This window comes from Callorhinus ursinus, unplaced genomic scaffold, assembly GCF_003265705.2.
Source record: "Callorhinus ursinus isolate GAN/ISIS: 27379988/994484 unplaced genomic scaffold, GSC_fseal_2.0 scaffold8, whole genome shotgun sequence".
NCBI lineage: Eukaryota > Metazoa > Chordata > Mammalia > Carnivora > Otariidae > Callorhinus > Callorhinus ursinus.
The window spans coordinates 26,843,647-26,864,902 of record NW_027397070.1 but is presented as its reverse complement, the minus strand read 5'-3'; the positions used below and the strand labels follow the sequence as shown (position 1 = coordinate 26,864,902).

The following is a 21,256-nucleotide window of genomic DNA, read 5'->3' as shown; positions in this document are numbered from 1 at the left end:
CATCATTTCCCCTACCCCCTTCAAGTCCTATCCCAATTTCATTTCTCTTCTAATTCTTCCTTGACCCACTATCTCAGTTTATTTTTGTTGTTCATTTCGGAAAGTACCCTATTTTATTTCTGGTGCCCATTTCCTCCACATTCTGATTGGGTCTCGCTCCATGTCAAGGTGCCATATGCTATTTCAGGACTGTCTGTGTTAATGTGCCCTTTGAGGTCACTGACACCCTACAGTGAAGCGATGTCTGAGAGCAGCAATTTAGCTAGAGTGCATGACCCAAGAAATGAGAGGCATTAAAGCCTTGCTTCAGTCAACAGTCGAATCTTGTTCTGAAGACATATTAAAAAACATGACTTCTGTTAGCTTTGGGGAATATTTTTATCCAGGGATAAAGTAAAATCAGGCTACCATCTCAAAAAGGAAAAAAGACACATAGAAAACCTGAGGAAGGAAATATAACCCATAGTAAGTTCAATACAAGACTGTTACTTATTCAGTAAAATCAAAAAACAATTTTTAATTGTTAACACCAAAAGAGCATAAATATGTAAATTATCTTCTTTGGTTCTTATATCTTGGTATCTTGTTCTTCAAGACAAAAAAAGAAATTATGTATAACTCTCTGTAAACAAAGAGGTCCCTTCATAGTGAGGGTTATTTTATAAAGAACACCGCACAATCAGCCACCCCAACAGCATAGCATTTACAGTATCATTGGAAGATAATTAACTGTTCCCTCAACTTATTTTCAAAGGCATCAGAGACAATAAAATGGAAAGGAAGACTGAAGGGATTTTGAAGCCACAAAGATCTCTGAGCTCTACTTTCATATGCTTGAAGATCAGCGGAGGGATCTTTATGTAAAAACAAAAAAAAACCAAGAAGAGGCTTTAACAACTATGATTTCATCAGCATAATTAGGGACCCAATCATCTCAGCCCCACAGGAAAATTACATGTCCCCAAACTGAACAAAAATCTAACACCCTTGCAAAATGTTACAGGACCAAGATGGAATCGTGACTTACCCAGAAGGGTATTTATCCAAAGTTGGAAGTAGTCGTGATCTATAAGACCCTGGACACTGTTCTGTGATGCTAACATTTCTTCCAAGCTGGAATTTATCAGACTAGAATACAGATTATCACAGAATTACCAAATCCTCATTGGGCCTGAGGGAGCTTTGGGAGTCTGGCCAGCTATTTATCTGCCCTTGAATATCCAAAGCAGATCACATAGTAACCTGTGTCAGAAACCATAGGTTGCCTCCAAATACCGCATCTCCTCTTTTTCATTAGTAATAACAATTTTTTTTTATCTTTTTAACGGAGACCACAAGAACCTGAATTTTAGCTGGGCATACTTTACTGAAATATACATTCTTCAGCCTCCCTTGCAGGTCGGTATAGTTATATGACCAAGTTTTGGCCAATGAGATATAAGCGGAAGTGCCCTTGAAAGGCGGGAGGTGTGCTCTTTGCCTCCCTTTCCTTCAGATACTGGCCTGGAAGACAGTCTTGTTGACCATAGTGCTCCACCTTGAACTTTTAGGTTTACACTCTAGGGTGAGCAGGAAGGATCTGGGTGCATACTGACACTGTGGAGCCACCATGCCAGTAGTGAACTGGCTATCATCTACGTGAAGAGAAGTAAGTACCTACTTTGCTTATACCACCATTATTAAGAGTATTTCTGCCATTGGACAATAGATCTGCCATTAACTGAGTAAATGACCCATTATTTTCACTTGAGTATCTAGGAAAGTCTATGTTCTAATGCCTGTTCATGTTCTCTGGGAAAGCTATGGCTGTCCCAAGGAGATTAAGATAGAAAGTGTATGAGTTTTCTATTGCTATGATATATTACTACAAATGTAGGAGCTTAAATACTAGGAATTTATTATCTTATAGTTCTGGAGGTCAGAAACCTGAAATAGGTCTCACTGGGCTAAAATCAAGGTGTCAGCAGAACTGCATTCCTTCTGGAGTCTGTAAGGGAAAATCTGTTTCCTTGCCTCTCCCTACCTTCTAGGAGCTACTGGCATTCCTTGGCTCTTGCCCTATTCCTCACTTTCAAAGCCAGGAGAGGTGAGTTGAGTTATTCTTATATCACATCACTCTGACCTCTTCTGTAGTTACATCCCCCTCTGACTTTGCTCTGCTCCCTCCTTCCACTTTTAAGAACCTTGCAACTCTACCGGGCCCCCTCAGATAACCCAGGACAATCTCCCTATCTTGAGGTCAGCTGCCTAGCAACCTTAATTCCATCTGCAACCTTAATTGCCCTTTGCCATGTAACATAACATAGCCACACGTTCCAGGAATGGAGACATGGACATCTTTGGGGTACTTCATTCTACCTACCATGGAAGAAGACCTCTGCACAGGCAGAAAAGAGAAGTGGGGAGATGGTGGCTGAGATGGTAAAAGAAGAGGAAAGGGGCAGGATGCAAGTCTAGAAATGCTGGGGAGAGAAAACATTTGAAACCTAAATGGACTTAGTAAGAAAAAGTAAACACAGGCTTTGGTTTTAGTTTTAGGAAGATACACCCTCAATGTTCTAGTTTTACTATATGACCCAAAAGAATCTAATGTCACCTACTAGGGATTTACCCCAAAGATACAAATGTGGTGATCCGAAGGGGCACCTGCACCACAATGTTTATAGCAGCAATGTCCACAACAGCCAAACTATGGAAAGAGCCCCGATTTCCATTGACAGATGAATGGATAAAGAAGATGTGGTATATATATATACAATGGAAGACTACTCAGCCATCAAAAAAATGAAATTATTGCCATTTGCAATGATGTGGATGGAAGTAGACGGTATTATGCTAAGCGAAATAAGTTAATTAGAGAAAGACAATTATTATCTCACTCATATGTGGAATTTAAGAAATAAAACAGAGCATAGGGGAGAGGAAAAATAGGGGAAGAGAGGAAAAAATAAAACGAAAGGAAGACAAGCCATAAGAGACTCTTAATCATAGGAAACAAACTGACGGTTGCTGGAAGGGAGGGGGGTGGGGGGATAGGGCAGGGTAACTGGGTGATGGACATTAAGAAGGTCACGTGATGTAATGAGCACTGGGTATTATATAAGATTGATGAATCGCTGACCTCTACCTCTGAAACTAATAATACATTATATGTTAATTGAATTTAAATTTTAAAAAAGTCCAGTGTCACACTTATTGATTTATTAAAAGATTTATTTATTTATTTAAGAAAGAGGGTGTGAGAGAGAGCGAGCGAGCAGGCAAGCATGAGCAGGAGGGGCAGAAGGAGAGGAGAATCTCAAGCAGACTCCATGCTGAGTACAGAGCCTGACTCGGGGCTCAGTCCCAGGACCCTGAGATCATGACCTGAGCCAAAACCAAGAGTGGGACACCTAACCCACTGTGCCACCCAGGCGCCCCAAACTTTTAGAATCACTTCGTGCATTTTCTTCTTTTTCATATCTAGCTGCTTTCCCGTAAAATCCTCCTCCTGAAGACTGAAAGTGCCATAGATTCCTAGACCAGTGTTCCAAACAAATATGTGTTTTCCCAAAAAGTGGCTATGGTAAATAAGAAAAGTTAGCCTGTCTTCTAAGCTTGAGGTATTTGGACAATGCATCACATACATGCACACACACATGCATACACTCAGAACGCTTTTCATCTTATAAAACTGAAACTCTGTACCCAATAAATGTAAGTCCCAATCTTTCCTCCCCTCAGCCCTAGAAACCACCTTCTACTCTCTGTTTCTATGATTCTGGCTACTCTAGGTATCTCATCGAACTAGAATCTTACAGTATTTATCTTTGTATGATTGGCTTATTTAACTGAGCATAATGCCCTCAAGTTTCACCTGTGCTGTAGCGTGTGTCAGAATCTCCTTCCTCTTTAAGGCTGAATAATATTCCACTACATGTATATACCAAATTTTGCTTATTCATTCATCTGTCGATAGGCACTTCCATTGCCTCATTTTAGCTACTGTGAATAATACTCCTATGAACATGGATGTACAAATATCTCTTCAAGACCCTACTTTCAATTTTTTTGGATATAGATGTAGAAGTGGAATTTCTGGGTCATATGGTAAATCTATTTTTAACTTCTTGAGGAACAGCCATCCTGATTTTCGTAGCAGATATGCCATTTCACATTCCCACCAAAAGTGCACAAGGGATCCAATTTCTCATCTTCCCAACACTATTTTCCATTTTTGGGTTTTTTTGTTTGTTTGGTTGGTTTTTTGGTAGTAGTCATCTTAATGGGTGTGAGGTGATATCTCATTGTGGTTTTGATTTACATTCTCTAATGATGAGTGATGTTGAGCATTTTTCATTTACTTATTGACCATTTGCATATCTCCTTTGGAGAAATATCTATTCAAGTCCTTTGCCCATTTAAAAAAATATTTTATTATTTTTAAGGGATCTCCACACCCAATGTGGGGCTCAAACCCACAACCCTGAGATCAAGGGTAGCATGCCCCACCAACTGGGCCAGTCAGGCGCCCCTCCCCACACCTTTGCTTATTTTTGAATCAGGTTTTTTGTTGTTGAGTTTTAGCTCTCTATATACTCTGGATATTAATCTCTCCTCAAATATATGGGATTTGGAAACATTTTTTTTCATTCCATAGATTGCCTTTTCACTCTGTTAATAGTGTGCTTTGATGCACAAGAGTTTTTAATTTTCATAAAGTCCAATTTTCTTTTGTTGCCTGTGCCTCTGGTGTCATATCCAGGAAATCACTGCCAAATCCAATGTTGTGAAGTTTCTGCCCTATGTTTCCTTCTGAGAGTTTTATAGTTTTAGCTCTTACATTTACGTCTTTGATGTACTTTGAGTTAATTTTTGTATATGGTGTTGGATAAGGGTTCAACTTCGTTCTTTTGCATGCGTATATCTAGTTTTCGTAGTACCATTTGTTGAAAGATTGTCTTTTCCAAGTTGAATGGTCTTGTCTCCCTTGTTGAAAATCATTTAACCGTGTATGTGAGCATTTATTTCTGGGCTCTCTAGTCCTAGGTTAATTCTATTCTAAGTCCCTATATATTTTATTATTTTTGACACGATTGTCAAATGGAATTGTTTCCTTAATATCCTTTCCAGATTGTTCATTGTTAGTGTATATAAGTGCTATATCACAGATTCCTAATGGGGGAGACAAAAACTTTTGTCTTTTGTCCCTACCTGAGCTGACAGCAATTGCATGCAATGAGAAATGTTGAGAAAACAGTGCTGCACCTTGTGAGCATTATCAGGCCAAGAGAAGGTGTTGATAGAGTCCTTTTAGGTGCTTAGGCAGAAGCATAGATGCATATCAGATATCCTTTGCTAATGTTCCTGTTTCATTTTAGATCTGACTGAAATTGGGCAGACTTTTTTTTAAGAGGGAAGGAAATGGTTTGAATATACCAACCACTGAAATAGCTAAAAGTAAAATTCTGCTGAAAAGATCACATAGACAAAGCTTTAAAACACACACACACACACACCCCTTTTAAAAAACAAACAACAAAAAACTTTTAGTTAAAAAGAGAGGGTGATTAATTTCTATACACTGCTTCCCCCTCACCCTATCAGCTAGTCTTTGGACTGCCTTGCGATATACCATAGTTTACCTTTGCAGGGGCCCAGCCTGGCCCTGGAACCATCAGAGGCCCACCTCAAAGATGCACCCTGCTGTGGACTCTAACTCTTCTAGAAATCAGTGAGGCAAAGGGAAATAGAGTCAGCATCTGGTTCTCCTAGGGAGAGTCTGGGTTCCTGAGCTCACTTCTGGAACCTCAAAACATCTCTGGGACTCAGCCAGGGTGATGATCAAAGGTTGGTAGTGCTGGCATGACACTCTTCAGTCCAGCGAGCCATCTTCAGCCCAGCAATCGGTAGCCCCTCCCAAGTACTGAAATGGGTGGTTACACAACTCTGAATTTGAATCGGAGAACTATAATGCTACAGATTCTTTCAGAACTCCACAGCCACGATCTCTTTTCAAAATTCGAACAATCTACCCTCTGGAAATTCTAAATGGGATTCAACCTATTCTCCAAGCCCCACACTAGACCCACTGGCAATGGTTCTCAACCAGAGGAAGTGCTACCACTTAGGAAGCATTTGGAAATGTGTGGGCGTGGCCAAATAACTGTGGGTTATGACAGTAATTAGGGGTGCTAATGGCATTTAGAGAGCGGAGGCAGAAACTCTAATGCCCTGTGGAGTGCCAGGCAACAATGAACTGGACTGCTCCCAGCCCCTCAGTGAGAAAGGACACTGAAAAAAACAGCCATAGATCCATGCATGAAAAGTCTGCTCAAAGAAAGTACTCCACAAGGAAAGGTTCAAGTAAATTGGCTTTTATATTATGTTTTAGGATCCCTATTACCTTCCCAGGGATGAATAAATGTTAAGTGCTCATAATTATCATTAGCATTATTATGCTTTATGGATATTAGTCCCTGCTGATTTAAAAGAGAGCACAATCTCTTGCAGTGTGCTGGTGGAATGAGAATATGCTGGGTCATATCTGCCAGTGAGCAAAAAGAATACAACCAAAGCTCCTAGAACAATTATAGAGCTTGTGTGAGAGAGATTGGTAGGACTCTGGGAGAATGTTCTAATTATCCCACCTGAATTCCAAGCCCAAGAATCATACAGAAGGCATTTTAGTCTTTTCACTGATGAGAGGAGCATCCCTCCCCCTACCCCTGAACATGAGAGATAGGCTTGTTATAGAATAATAACCATTAGATGAGTTTTCTTTTTCTAAAAATACATCCAGCATTTTCATTTCTTTCAGGAGGAACTTTTCTGTTAAGAAACCATACATTTTCTTGTCATTTAGGCTTGGGAGTAAACACACAACTCCTTATTTCTGCGGCACAAAGATAAATAAATGTTTTGATAATGAGACCTTTGCGTTAGAAAGTATAGGCTAATTGTGGAGGATGCCATTCTTTTCAGGTTCTAATGGTGTTTTTTAAGCACGGCATCCATTCTTCGTTCTGGCCTTTCATTTTAATTACAACTGTGTGTTTCTCAGAACTGTGTTTTGATATTTGCAGTTGGTGCTAAGGGGGCTTGGGCTTGATTTACTTGTTTTATATATTTACAGGTTAGGATGACACTGGCAATAAAACAAACAATTCTAGGTCTCGAAAACAAATCAGAAGTTTACAGTCTCCCGCTCACTTGATGATATCTTTATTATTCTCATTTGTCAGTGAGCCGTATCGCTGGTGAGCGGTTGTTAGCTTCTTTTGAATTAGAGGACTAATTTCTAACAATTTCAATTTACAGTTCTTCAGCGCCTCTACAGTTAGTCACCTGGGTAAATGTCTCTGTTAACTGTTCATAACTCAGCACAAGTTTACCTTGGTCATTTTGCCAAACTCATTTTTTGTTTTGTTTTTTGGATCCCTACTCTAATTTATTCCGTAGCAAGTAAGAACACCATCATCAAATTGATGAGAGTATAGATACAGAGTCCAGGGAAGGGCTTTCACAGTCAGAACACAAGTGAGTTTCTGAGTTGTGGCTGCAATGTGAGTTGAATAATAATCGTAAAAACAGCCCGCCCGGTTTCACGGTACTTTTTTTTTTGTGAGATATCTTTTCCTATTACCAGCTGACCACTTTGACCTGAACATACCAAAATAGCACATTTCCGTGTCTACTAATCAGCAAACACTAATTTCTTTTTGGTTCTCCCACCACTAGGGATATTTTAAATCAACAGAGGATTTATTTGTGAAGCTTGTTGCTTCTCCCTTAACACTTTCAAGCCCTAGAGTGTCAGGGCTGGAATCCACCTCACATGCTCACTCTTTCCTAATCATGTGTTTCAACAACTGGAGCCGTCACAAAGATAGCTTTTGGGTGTCACAATGTCCTGGCTTCCTCACTTGCCTTTGCTCATTTTTGAGCAGCCGTGTGGAGGCTGCAGGTGGCAAATAAAAAAGAGATGAGAATGGGGAGGGGGGTCAGGGAAGGGGTAGGATAACAGATGTCCACACAGACTTGGACGGGGAAGCATTTGGGGATGGAAGGTATGAAATGATATTGGACTCCAGGGGGCGCTGGTTGGTATTTGAATAGGGGAGGGGAGGGGAAGGAGAGCCAGGAAGGGGAGGGGAGTCAGGGGAAGGGAGAAGAGGCACAGGAAGATGACCTCCCCTGTGGAGATGCAGGGGGCTCATGAGCACCCAGAATGCAGACAGCTAGATGGCACAATGCTGGCTAAGGATGGATTTGTAAATAAAACAAAACCAGAGTCTTCCAAGCACCTTCCCCCTCCTCCTCTCTCCCCTCCCCATCTTTCAGGGCTTCTCATTTCTGGGAATTTGATTTTACAGCTCTGTTCTTTCTCAGAGGACGTTCTCAGAGGACCAGGAACTCATACTAAAAATGAGCCTTAGCTCCTAAACCAAGGGCTTGCCATGTGCCAGGCTCTGGGCCAAGTTCCTGTTTCATCCTTACAACCCCAGGGACGTAAGAAGTGCATCCCTACCTGGAGGAAACCAGGGCTTGGATTAAGTCAGAACATTAGAGAGACAGGTGTTTCTAAAACAAGCCCCCCCCCCCCCGCCCAATCAGGGAAAGCTGTTCTTCCAGCCCTTCTCAATTCACATTTTCAGATGCAGCAGACTGAGCCTAATCTGGGGACTGTGGTATATGTTTGGCCGTTTCACAAACATAACAGCAATTTTTACGGTCTTTGTAGCTAGAGAGAGAGAGCTAATGGGAATGAGATCTAGTGCAGAAGTTGTACCAAACAAAAATGCTACGGGGCCAATGGGGAAGAACATGAACCAAGGGACCAACATATCAACTTAAACTCTACTCTGGACTATTTCCATGTGGTTTTGCTGGGACGTTGCCACTTACCAAATGGGAGAAAGACAAGATTGTGTCTGATTTCCCTCAAATCAGCATGGGAGCCGTCTATGCTGTGTAGGTGGAGAGTAAGACACAACACAGCTTCCCTGACTTACTTGGGTGCCAGAAACCATTATTTGAAATGACAGCTCTCTGCTTTCCAGTAAACTGCTGTTTTTGAAACAACATCTCTGTGAGATGCAGCCTTCTGCTTGGAAAGAGCATCACTGGTTAGCTGCTTTTAACCACCTTGACAAAAACATAGCCCTTGAAAAATGCTGGCTCAAAATCATGGGTTTCACAGATTTTGTAAAATGAAACTGAAATGAATAGACCATGCCGCAACTTAAAAATGACACGTGAGCTTGAGTTTTTATCTGAGCCCTGGATAATGCAAGGGGCTGTGTCCACAAATGGGAGCTGGCATTCTGAGATGTTAGATGGGCTTTGATTGCTCGAAGGCAAAAAGACTCATATTTTGTATGGCATAAGCTGGATTTTCTTTAAAAAAAAAAAAATGGAAGCCTCGACCATGAACCAGTAAGGTTCCAACAAAAGAGAAATAATGAGCTTGTTTCCATAGAAATGGCTCTGTTAACTTTCCGCTCCTCTACAGCAGGCAAGGGGGAGCTGACAGGCAGTGGCCTTCTGCCTCCTTGTAGGAAATTATTTATTGGTTAATTAATTTCTCTTAAAAAAAAACATTGCTTCAATTCTAAATCCTCAGTGGATCTCAAGCCTTAGGCAACCCCTGGAGTTCAGGGAGACTAGCCTGCCTGAGCTTTCTTGCCTCTGCTCAAATGGACCCTTAGGCTCACAAAATGGTAACATCTGAAGTCCTTTGACTGAGCTCTTCAATGCAGCCCCTCCAGTAAGAACTGTACCCCCTCCACTGAAGTTTGCTATTACCGTGTTGTCTAGGGATATTTCCTGTGATGTAAGTGACAGGTGGTACAAGAGTAGAAAAACAGTTACTAGGAGACGGTAGACCTGAATTTTGGTTCATTCTGACATTCCTAGCTGGGTTTTTTTAGTGAGAAAATCACTTCATCTTTCTGGGCCTCAGGAGCTCAGCTGGATCGTAGGACTGCACAAGTGTGCCTAATGTTTGTGACAACACATTATAAAGTATAGAGTGCTACAGAAGGAACAAGCACAAACAGGAAATGACCTCTGCCATTTATGGAGCAACTACTAAGCTCTGTAACCTAGAAATATTACATACATAATTTCCAATCCTCACAACAAGGAACATGGAAAAGGAATCAGGGACTAGGAAAGGCAGAGGGAAAAATCCAGGATTATGACCAACTGTGCCCTCTATTAACTGGGACCTTTTTTTTGGCTGGGGGAGGTGGGTAAATCTTCACATCCCATTTTTTTTAAAGGTTTATTTATTTGAGAGAACGAGAATGAGAGAGAGAGAGAGAGAGAGAGTACATGAGAGGGGGGAGGGTCAGAGGGAGAAGCAGACTCCCCGCTGAGCAGGGAGCCCGATGTGGGACTCGATCCCGGGACTCCAGGATCATGACCTGAGCCGAAGGCAGTCGCTTAACCAACTGAGCCACCCAGGCATCCCACTTCACATCCCATTTTGAAATTTCTAATTCGCATTGATGACTTCTTAAAGAGATGGTGATTATTTGAAAATCAATTGTGATTTAAAAGTAGTAAACAAGGATTTATTAAGTGCTTACAGTGTGTGACTCAGAAGCATGTGCATGTGTTAAACATAGGAAGTTTCTACGGAAACCAGCCACGAAGTAGATGTGAGAATCCTGTGGGCTCCCTCAATAATTCTAAGAAGGCGCTGCTATCTTTCACTAGTATCTTCTGGAGGGAAAGGCTCACGTCCACCTACAGCATTTGTAAGGGTTTCCTGTGGGCAGAGAATAAACTTGCAAGCCAAGCACCTGAGGCTAATTGTCTTCTGCTTCCTCCTCGGGTCTATTTCCTGTGTGTAAAGACCAGCAGAGCATCTGTGCACACACAGCAGCTTTTCCATCAAAATCTACTGCCCCACATCACTAGCCCTCACCTTCAGCCAAAAAAGCCTGTTCTCTGTTCTCCCAACACAGCCCATGCCCGAGGCAGGCATGATTTCACTACACCGCTCTTTCCCTCACGTGTACCTGTATCTTGCAGCCAGGCCCTAGCCTCTCTTCCTCGGAGAACCCCTCCTCAGCAGCTACCTACCACAGTGACCTCCTCAGTCCCTCAAACTCGTACCAACCCAGGAGCCTGTGCTAGTAGAAACCAAGCTATTTCTCTGGCCTTTTTAACAAAATTACATGCTGTTATTATCAATTATTAGTATTTTGTCTAGGCGTCCTCCCATAAATATTTATTATACCCTATCCTTCTCTCTCCGAAGTTGCCCTGTTTGTCTGTCTTCACTGGTTGAACAGGCCAAGCCAGGTTTCACCCCAGGGCCCTTGCACTTGCTATTTCCCCTGTCTGCCAAGCTGCATTGCTCTGGCTGGTAGTGCCCACGGCTGCTGCTTTCTCCTTTGAGCTTACGTTCAAAGGCCAGGTCTCCTGGTTACACTATCTAATAAAGTGCCCTGTGTAGCCCATCGTTCTTCCAGCGCAGCACCCTGTTTATTTTTGTCCAATGCATTATAATCATCTGAAGTTACTGAATTTTTATACCATCCATCTTTCTCCTCTAAATATAAACTAAGAGCAAATAGTTTGTTGTGCTCACAGTAGGTACTCGAGAAATATTTGTTAAATGAATGAAAGTCCTCCATGTAGCACCCTCAGCACCCAGCCTTATGGGTATTAGATGCTTCAGTAAATGTCTGCTACTTGTGAGGATGAGTACCTGGAACACAGAATCATCCATGCCCCTCACTACAGCCCGATCAAACATTGCTCCCCAATACAGGTTGCTAACGGTGGCTTTTGTTTGGTGGCAAATTGGCTTATGGAGCATATTCCCTAAAAGGGCACCTCCCAGGCCCTTGATCTCATCTGATCTTTAAGTATCCCCACATGATTAGGGCAAAAGATAAGCTTGTGACTTGTATCTTCTTCCCTCTCTTCATTTCCTGGCTACTGCCAAGAAAGGGACAGATCCTCAGGTAACCACATGCCCTGTGGGTTGTTTCTGGCAACATATAAATCATTTGCAACTGGGAAAATCAACTTTTCCCAGTTGCAAAGTTACACAAACACACTGTTTGAAAGTGTAAACATCAGTCTGATGCTGAAAGCTCCTTTGTAGCTTTGGCCTCACCTTCCCCCCACCTCCACCCCAGCGGTGACCACTGGCTCAGGCAGAAACCCAGCGTGAGGCCACAGCCCTGGAAATGCCGCACAGAAGGCTTTGGCTCCTTTTTCTTAGTTTAGTGTCAGGGACAGCAAGGAGCACATTGGTCTCAAACCGACTTTTAAAACTATCTTTAAAATATTAAAAAATAAATACTGAATTTTTTTTTTACTTTAAAAATATCTAAATATGTAAAAGAAATACAGAGCCATTATCAGAAAGTTGGAAAATGCAGAGATTCAGAAAGCAAAATTCCCCTATAATCTACCATCAGGAGACAGCCAAATGAACCTTGCCAGTCATTTTTCAAGCGCCTTTCCCCAATTTGGAATGCTTACTTTTTGGGTGTATAGTGTCATGTTGGGAAGATAATATTAACGAATATACATAATCATTTTCTGGGCCTTGCATCAATGCTGACTTTCTGAGACGTTTTCCCATTATGCACACTGTAAGATTTATCCATCCCTCTCCCCATATCTGTAAGAGAATGAAATGATTTTAATGTTTCCCCATTACTCAACTGTCACATTTTATACCCTCTTTTAAGGCTATTACACATCTCTGACATGTAATGCAGAGCCATTTTTTATTCTTCTAAACAATATTGTTTTTACAACTACTGCTCTAAGTGCATGAAATAAATCGCCCTGATGATATCTCTGCTTATAAGGACTGAGTAGAGGAAAAACGTAAGAAATTTAAGGTGAAGTGACAGGTAACCCTTTCTTCTACTTTATCACTAAGTAAGGACACAGACAACTCTTGCCCACACTGATTACCCTGCAAGTCCCCTGGATTGGAGAGGAAGAGAATCAAGAAGGGGAAGAAGGGGACCCTTCTCCACAGCACAGCTGTTTACTTGCCATCTTGGAAAGGCAAAGGGATTTGTCTGACATGTTGACCAGGAGACCATCTTACAGATACTTTTTTTAAAGTCAGGTTTATCAGGATATAATTCATATACGTTAAAATTCAACCATTTTTAGCATGCCGATGAAAGGGTTTGACAACTGTGTACGTGTAATCCTGAAACCACCTCCAAACTGCCCATACTATTTTCAGGAGCTACTTAGCTGCTTTGCTCACTTTCTTCCTTTCCTAGCCTGGCCTCCCAGAAAGCACACCTTTGAGATCAGTCCCCAGGTACCGAGAGCAGTTCCAAGAAAGCAAAGCCTGTGAACTTGACTGACCTTCCTTAACATGGAGTTCACGGAAGTATGAAATTTCAGAGCTTGGCAGGAGCCAGAAGTTATCTTGTAGGACCATCTATCCAAAACAAATCTTTTTTTATATTCACTGATTTAATATACTTTAATCACTTGTGACACAGGTTTCGAAAATACCTCTGAATGTCTGGAGCTTGTGGTTGGCACTGTGTTTTACTTAACAAGTTTAGTTCTGTTCTGGCAGCCCCTGGGGGCTCATGGCAGGAAGGCCTCTCCAGGGTGAAGGGTGAGGATTTTTATAGGAATGAGCAAGTTAAAAAATTTGCTCCAAAATGACTCCTCTGCAAATGTATACCACTAACCCTAAAAGAGAGGCCAAGTACGAGGCATTTGAAACTCACTGAAACAAGACCTTACTTCACAGATACAAAACAACAACGACAACAACAAAATTAAGGACCAGAGTGGTGAAGTGAATTGCTTTCAAAACATAGCTATAACCTAGTGTCAGAACCAAGGACTTAAACCTGCTTCCTGAGGATGTCTAATATCAGAAGAATTATTGAGGTTCAAATTTCTTCAGATTTCTCACTAAGTCCCACCCCGCCCCCAGAGAAATCCTATCAGGAGGATGGGTTGGGGGGGCAGGGAGTTGGTGAAATGAAAAAATACAATCCTACTCTCTCTGCTGACCCCTCACCATGCCATGATGATCACCACCCAACAGTGAGACTGTCTGATCTATTAAGGCTAGAGGCACTGGGCTTACTTTTCTCACCTTATGTTTTTTTTGTACTATTTTTGTAAGAATGTAAATACCCAGCAAATTTGACTACCAGGTGCCCCGATTAGTGAGTAAATGGTATTTGCTAAGCCGATCTCTATACTTTAATAAAATAGGTTTAATGTTGTGTAGAAGGAGAAACTTATGTAGCTCTCCAAGGAAGTTTCTGGAGGCCATCTCTTTGGAACATGTGTGGTGTCTTTGGATGGGAGCATGAAGGGAAGACAGAGAGGCATGGAAGCAGGAGAGCTGTGAGGAGGCTTTCTGAGCTGACATCCATGGCACCCCAAGGTACTGAACCTATGTTCACAAAGAAAATGTGGGAATCAGGGTAATGCAGAGTGCTGAATCCCAAGGCTGGAGGTCCGGATTCAAGTATCAACTTTGTCAAGGGATCACAGATGAGTCATTCTAACCCCTCTGGACCTTGGTTTCCCCTTCTGTAAAATGAAAGTGTTGAGGCGAATGATTGCTTCTTGTTAGTTGTTTTAGAGATGCTAATATGGTTTCATTCCCGTCAGTGTATCATTGAATCTCACAGGTCTAGGACTTTTTCAGCACAGTTAAGTGTCAGCCCAAATTCCAAAATTAAATGTCCAAGGAGAGTGGACAAACATGCACAAAAGCCCTAAGACCAAGAGGACCCCAGCTGGTTGAAAGGAAGATTTCAAGCTTTCTATTTTCCATCTTTCCAGATCACTCCCGCTGGACCTTGATTATAAAAATTCAGGACACCCACCTGCTGAGCGTGCCTCCCTTCCACCGTCCCTCAAAACCTTCGTGTTCTCATGTGCCACCTTACCAGGCTTAGATTCCATAGTCCATTATGTGGTCCACTCCCTTCAAACTCAAAACAACACTGCCTCTTTCTCCCTCAATCATACCAGCTGATTAAAAAACCCCAACCCTGATTGAATCCAATTCTCAATCTGTCCTTGAGCAGCTTAAGAGTACTGAGTAAAACACAACCACAAATCCACAGATATTAACTTCAAGTAAGTCCTTAGTGCTGTCCAGTTTTTCTTCCACATTTCCTTAGTCAACTTCCAGTGATGTTTTCCACACCTTTTCCTCTCTCCTCAAGCCTCTAAATCCTCCTCAATCCCCATCCTCAACCTCAGCTGATGACCTTGCTTCTCATTTCACTGAAAAACAGCACCCAGCAGTACCTAGAAGAGCACGCCATGTCCTCCCATGACCAAAGTCACCCACTCACGGGCACATGCACGTCTACGCTCATAAATACTGCCCTCTCTTCTCTTGTGATGATGAACTGCTCATGCCCTGGTTTTTGCTGTTGGTGGTGGTGGTTTCTTTTCTTTTCTTTTCTTGTTTTAATATCTTGGTGAGGAGCCCCTTCACTTCAACACTGGCTCCCATCTCTCCTACTAAAGGCCTTGAGCATTGTCCTTTTTCTTTCATTTTCTCCTGCGTCATCTGTTTTCCTTCCTCTTTACTGGAGCAACCCCATCAGCATATAAACATGCCCAAACATCTCCCATCTTCAGAAAAACAACAAAACCTGTCCCTTGACCTTGCATGCCCTCCCAGCAAGAATCCCATTTTTCTGTTTTCCCTTACAGATGCCTTGGAAGACTTGTCTAGCCTCGCTGTATCCACTTCCCTTCCTCCATTATTTTCCTGTAGCCCCTCCAAATGGCTTCTCTTCCACTTACTTTACAGAAACTACATTTGTCTAGGGCAGCAGCAGGTCCAACTTCCAGTTTTCCAAATCCAATGATGACTTCTCAGTCCTCTCCTTACTTGACATATTTTTCAGTCCGCTGTGGCTGCTGGAACCCACTACCACAAACTCAATGGCTTAAAACAACAGAGATTTAGGGGCGCCTGGGTGGCTCAGTCAGTTAAGCGGCTGCCTTCGGCTCAGGTCATGGTCCCAAGGTCCTGGGATCGAGCCCCGCATCGGGCTCCCCGCTCAGCGGGAAGCCTGCTTCTCCCTCTCCCACTCCCCCTGCTTGTGTTCCCTCTCTCGCTGTCTCTCTCTCTCTGTCAAATAAATAAAATCTTTAAAAAAAAAACAAAACAGAAATTTATTCTTTCACAGTTCTGGAAGATAGCAATTCAAAATCAGTTCCACTGAAGGGAGATTAAGGTGCCATCAGGGCCATGATCTCTCCTGGACTCTCCTGGACTCTCCATGATCTCTCCTGGACTCTCCTGGACTCTCTTTCTAGCCTCTTCTAGCTTCTGGTGGCTGCTGGAGATCCCTGACTTGTGGTTCCATCACTCCAGGCTCTGCCTCTGTGGTCACATTGCCTTTTTCTCTTCTGTGTGTTATCTCCCTCAGCCTCTCTCTTGTAAGGATACTTATCATTGGATTTGGAGCTCACCAAGGTAATCTAGGATAATGACTCCATGTCAAGAACTTAATCACATCTGCAAAGACTCTTTACCCATATAAGGTTACGTTTACAAATTCCAGGGATTAGGACCTGATACCTTCGGTGGCCGTCATTCAGCTACTACCATCTTCTGGCAGCATTTAACACAGTGCATCGCCTCCTTCTCCTTACCTACCTTCTTCACCTGACTCCAGGGATGCTGCTTGTGCTTGACTGATTGACTCACTGCTTGCTTGCTTGCTTGATTCATTCATTCATTCATAATTGTGGCAGGAGACACATAAAATTTACCATCTTAACCATCTTTTAAGTGTACGTTACAGTAGTGTTAACTATATTCACATCATACAGATCTCTAGAACTTTTTCATCTGCAAAATTGAAACTCTATGCCCCCTGCAACTCATTTCCCTGTCTCCCCAGCCCCTGGCAACCACAATTCTACTTTCTGTTTCTATGAGTTGACTACTTCAGACACCTCATATAAGTGATGTCACACAACACTTGTCTTTTTGCAACTGGCTTATTTTATCCACACTGTAGCATGTGACAGGATTTCCTTCTTTTTTAAGGCTAGTATTCCATATATATACACATATATATATGTATTCCTTTAAAAATATATATTTATATAATCACATACACACATATAATATATATATTATATACATATCACATTTTGTTTATCCCTTCATCCACTGAAGAACACTTGGGTTGTTTCCACCTCTCGGCTGTTGGGAATAATGATGCTATGAACACGGATGTACAAGATCCTACTTTCCATTCTGCAGGATATACACCCAGAAGTGGGATTGCTAGATCATTGGGTAGTTCTATTTTTAATTTTTTGAGGAAACCCCATACTGTTTTTCATAATAGTTGCATCATTTTACGTTCCTACCAACGGTGAAGTGCACAAGCAAGGGTTTCAATTTCTCCACCTCCTCACAACACTTGTTATTTTCTGTTATTTTCTTGATTCTTATCTTACTTTCCCATCAGTTCCTTCCCAGTCTCCCTTCTTGGTTTTATTCATCTCCTTGATCCCCAGGTCTCAGTGTGTTTGCACTTTTCTATGTTTACATTCAAACCAGGTGATCTCATTCAGACCCACGGCTGAATTACCAGGCCTTGGCTTCCTCTCTCAAGCTTCTATCTCCACTAGCAGTCTTGCTTTTGAACTCTAGAGCCAACTCCCTACTCAACCTCTCCACAGGAATGGGCATCTCAGACTTGATATGTCCTAAGCCAAATTTTTAATTTTCTCACCCAAACCTGCTCTTCCTACAGTCTTCCTCATGGCAGTCAATGGCAGCTCCATTCTTCTGGGTGCTCAGATTAAAAACTTTGACATTCTTGCTTCTTTGTCTCATAGCTCACCTCCAATCTCCCAGCAAATCCCTGAATACTTCCTTCAAGATATATCCAGAATCCAGCCCCTTCTCCTCCCACTGCTACCAGTCTGGCCTCGCCACCTTTATTTCCTGCTTGAACATTTCAATATCAGCCTGTCTTCCCTGATTTTTGCCCTTGCCCATTTCAGCGTGTTCTTGATATAGCAACTAGAGTGTATGTTAGTAAAACGTATGTCAGAATGATGTCAGTCCTCTGCTTATGACTCTCCAACAGCTTCCCACCTCACTCAGCATAAAAGCTCAGGCTTTGCATGGTCTACAAGAGCTGAGTGATAAAGTCCATGGGTAACTCTCTAATTTCACCTTCCACCAGTCTCTTCTTGTTCACTCGAATACAGTGATAGTGTCTCCTTGCTGTTGTTTGAACATGGCAGGCATACTCCTGTCCCAGAGCCTTTGCACCTCCCGATCCCTCTGTTTGGGCTGTTCTTCTTATATTTCACCCCCTCACTTTATTCAGGTGTCTGTTCAAACATCAACTTGTTAAAGGCCTTCCCTGATCTCCCCTGTCTAAAAAAGTACTCCCCCTTCTTACACTCCTCATGCTCCCTACCCAACTTTATGTTCTTTTTTGGTACTTGGAACCAACTCACGTATTTTATCTTTATTTTTATTTTTATTGCCTGTATTGCCTGCATTTATTTAGTATAGCCTACTAAAATATAAGCTCCATGAGCACAGAAAATTAGTCTGTTTTGATCACCGCTGAATCACTAGTGCCTAGAACAGTGTCTGGTTCATGGCAGGCTTTCAGTAACTATTTATAGAATGAATGAGGCACCTATAATGCCTTTGTCAAAAGAATCATTTCCCAGAAGGAGGTTTGCTTCTATTGATTATTTGTAGATGGGCCTTGAGAGCTTGGGCACTTTGGAATTTTTAAGAAGGCCTTACAGGAAGTTAGCTTTAAAACAGGTTTCCTGTTGGAACCTCTAAACATTGCCTTTATAAACTGTAGGGGATTTGATGCTAACTTGTCAGAGATACTCCTGAGGCTTATTTGTTCCATTTAATTTTAGGCCATCAATATAGAATGACAAGTATAATAGTGGAAGGTTACCTTTAAGAACTCCTATTGTATTTTCCACTGTTTGGGGGAAACACCTCTGAGACAAACCTGAAACAGACTTGCAGATGAAGAAACAATAGCAAGATCAGGTGACTTGACCAAGGTCACAGATGGTGACAATAAGCCAATTTTTATGTCTCTGACAACTAATACTTTCACTTGCCCCAGAAAATCGAATCCATTTCTTACTAGGTCTTTCCTGTGAAAATGACTAGTCTCCTCCACAAAGCAGGGCTAAGGACAGAGCTGACATCAGAATCACTTTGCTTACAGTAGTGATGGATTAGTCAGGCTCATGACTCCTATGTCCCCTATCACCAGGGTGGGATTTACCAAGCACTTCTGTGGTCCTGCAACAAAACAAAGCTGACCCTGCTGAAGAGGAATGAGAATGTTCCAACCATATTTATACAGTGTGCTAACCAAATATGCCAAAGGAAGGACACCCACAAGGCAGAAGAGCCACTCATGCCTGGTTGGATCATTATTTGCTTGGCTAAGGGTTCTTCAGAGTCTACAGGTTGAGGCTCTGGGGTGATGAGTCATCTGTATATAGAAACATATTCTGGAATTTCTTTTTTTTTTTTTAAGATTTTATTTATTTATTTGAGAGAGAGAATGAGAGAGAGCACGAGAGGGAAGAGGGTCAGAGGGAGAAGCAGACTCCCCGCTGAGCAGGGAGCCTGATGTGGGACTCGATCCCGGGACCCCAGGATCATGACCTGAGCCGAAGGCAGTCGCTTAACCAACTGAGCCACCCAGGCGCCCCATATTCTGGAATTTCTAGAGATAGATGCTTTCATTACTGGTGAGTTTAAAAGTAGGATGATACGTTTTCTTTGAGCTGATGAGAACAGATAACATCGTCCTAGCAAATAGTTTTCCAGAGGCATTAAATAGCCTATAAAAATGTTCATTTACCTGCCAAACTGGCATCAGAGGAACCCCCACCAATTACTCCTGCCAGCCCCTTCTCTCAATGCCAGTTCCCCACCTTCCTTATGTACCCCGCCCTACCAAGCACAGAAGGATCAAGGCAGTGCCTGTGGCCAGTGGAGTTGTCTCCTCTCATCCTAAAGAATATTTCCATGAAAATCAAACAAATTACGAGTAGTAGCAAAGAGAGGTAGACAGACTTTTCGTTTCAACATTTGGATATTCATTAACCTCACCCACACCCAATTACTTTTGGCTCTAGGCACACAAAGCTTATATTCATGACTAATGCCTCGTATTCTTTCTTTATGTTTTGCCTCTCTGGGAGTAGAAATTCTGCTGGAACTGCTAGAAAACTCTGTGGGTTATGGATACTCATTTTCAGAAACACTGTGTGTCTTGAAAGGCTGCTTCATGAGTGACTGGATTCCCAGCACCCGCCCAGCTTTTCCCTTCTTCAGCAAATGTTAGATGGGTCAATGCAGACAGGAACTTCATCCACCACTGGGGGTAGATAGGAATGGGAAGAACGGAAACAGGCAGTGGTCCCATTACAGCAGCTATTCAAAATAGCTGGAAAAGAGACAACACACAACCAACCCTGTATCTAAGGCAGCTTACTCGCTGGATCTGTCATTCAGGTGACTACTGATTAAGCAAATGAGCCCAATTCATTTTACAGAGATCTAATTCATACTCTGACCTTACTGAGTCATTTGAAATTCCTAGGATTTGGTCCTAAAAACCCTAATGTCAGTAATCGCACTTGTGAGATGCTTCTATTCCTAAGAGCTCCACATATCCACAAACGACAGAACAGAATCTTTAATAGAAGTCTTTTAAAATACTAAAGATGTGGCCTGATGAGAACAAAGGATACATGATTTATATGAGACAATGGTTCAGCTCACACCAGATACTGTGATTGTACAAAGTCTGAAAAAAGGCAAACACCCAACAGGGACTTCAGAGAAGACTTGGTTTCCATGAAGTATTCTGATGTCATGACAAACCCTTAGGATTCTAATGATACGAGGGCATCAGTTCATCTTTCTTACCATCATTTGCAAAGAACACCAGAATACTTGGTTTCAAAAACTTTCAGTTTTCTTTGACATAACAGATCATTCTTCCTTAACTTCTGGGTGGCCTTATTTAATCTAACTGGGCAATTAAACAAAACTCTTGCCAGCCCTCTGACACTACTTTTCTATCAAATATCAGTGTAATCTAGAGACTTACGTGCCAGGCAGTGCTGGGATCCAGGGAAGCAGACATGAGCTCAGTGCTCAAGGAGCTTATACTCTAAAGGTAAAGGCTGGCCCATAAGTAGGCAGTTGCAACATGGTGTCTTATGGGCTAAGACTGGA

The 21,256-nt window shown here is 42.1% G+C and overlaps 1 protein-coding gene and 1 long non-coding RNA gene across 4 annotated transcripts in view; one reads left to right on the top strand and one right to left on the bottom strand.

The window, feature by feature from the left end:
* GNG2 (G protein subunit gamma 2) overlaps nucleotides 1-21,256 on the bottom strand; it is a 122,945-nt gene that overhangs the window by 32,653 nt on the left and 69,036 nt on the right. The window lies entirely within an intron of this gene.
* LOC141373244 (uncharacterized) overlaps nucleotides 1,551-21,256 on the top strand; it is a 49,769-nt gene continuing 30,063 nt past the window's right edge. The window contains exon 1 of the long non-coding RNA XR_012378986.1: nucleotides 1,551-1,648. This is a non-coding gene — a long non-coding RNA (uncharacterized lncRNA). The remainder of the gene's footprint in view (nucleotides 1,649-21,256) is intronic.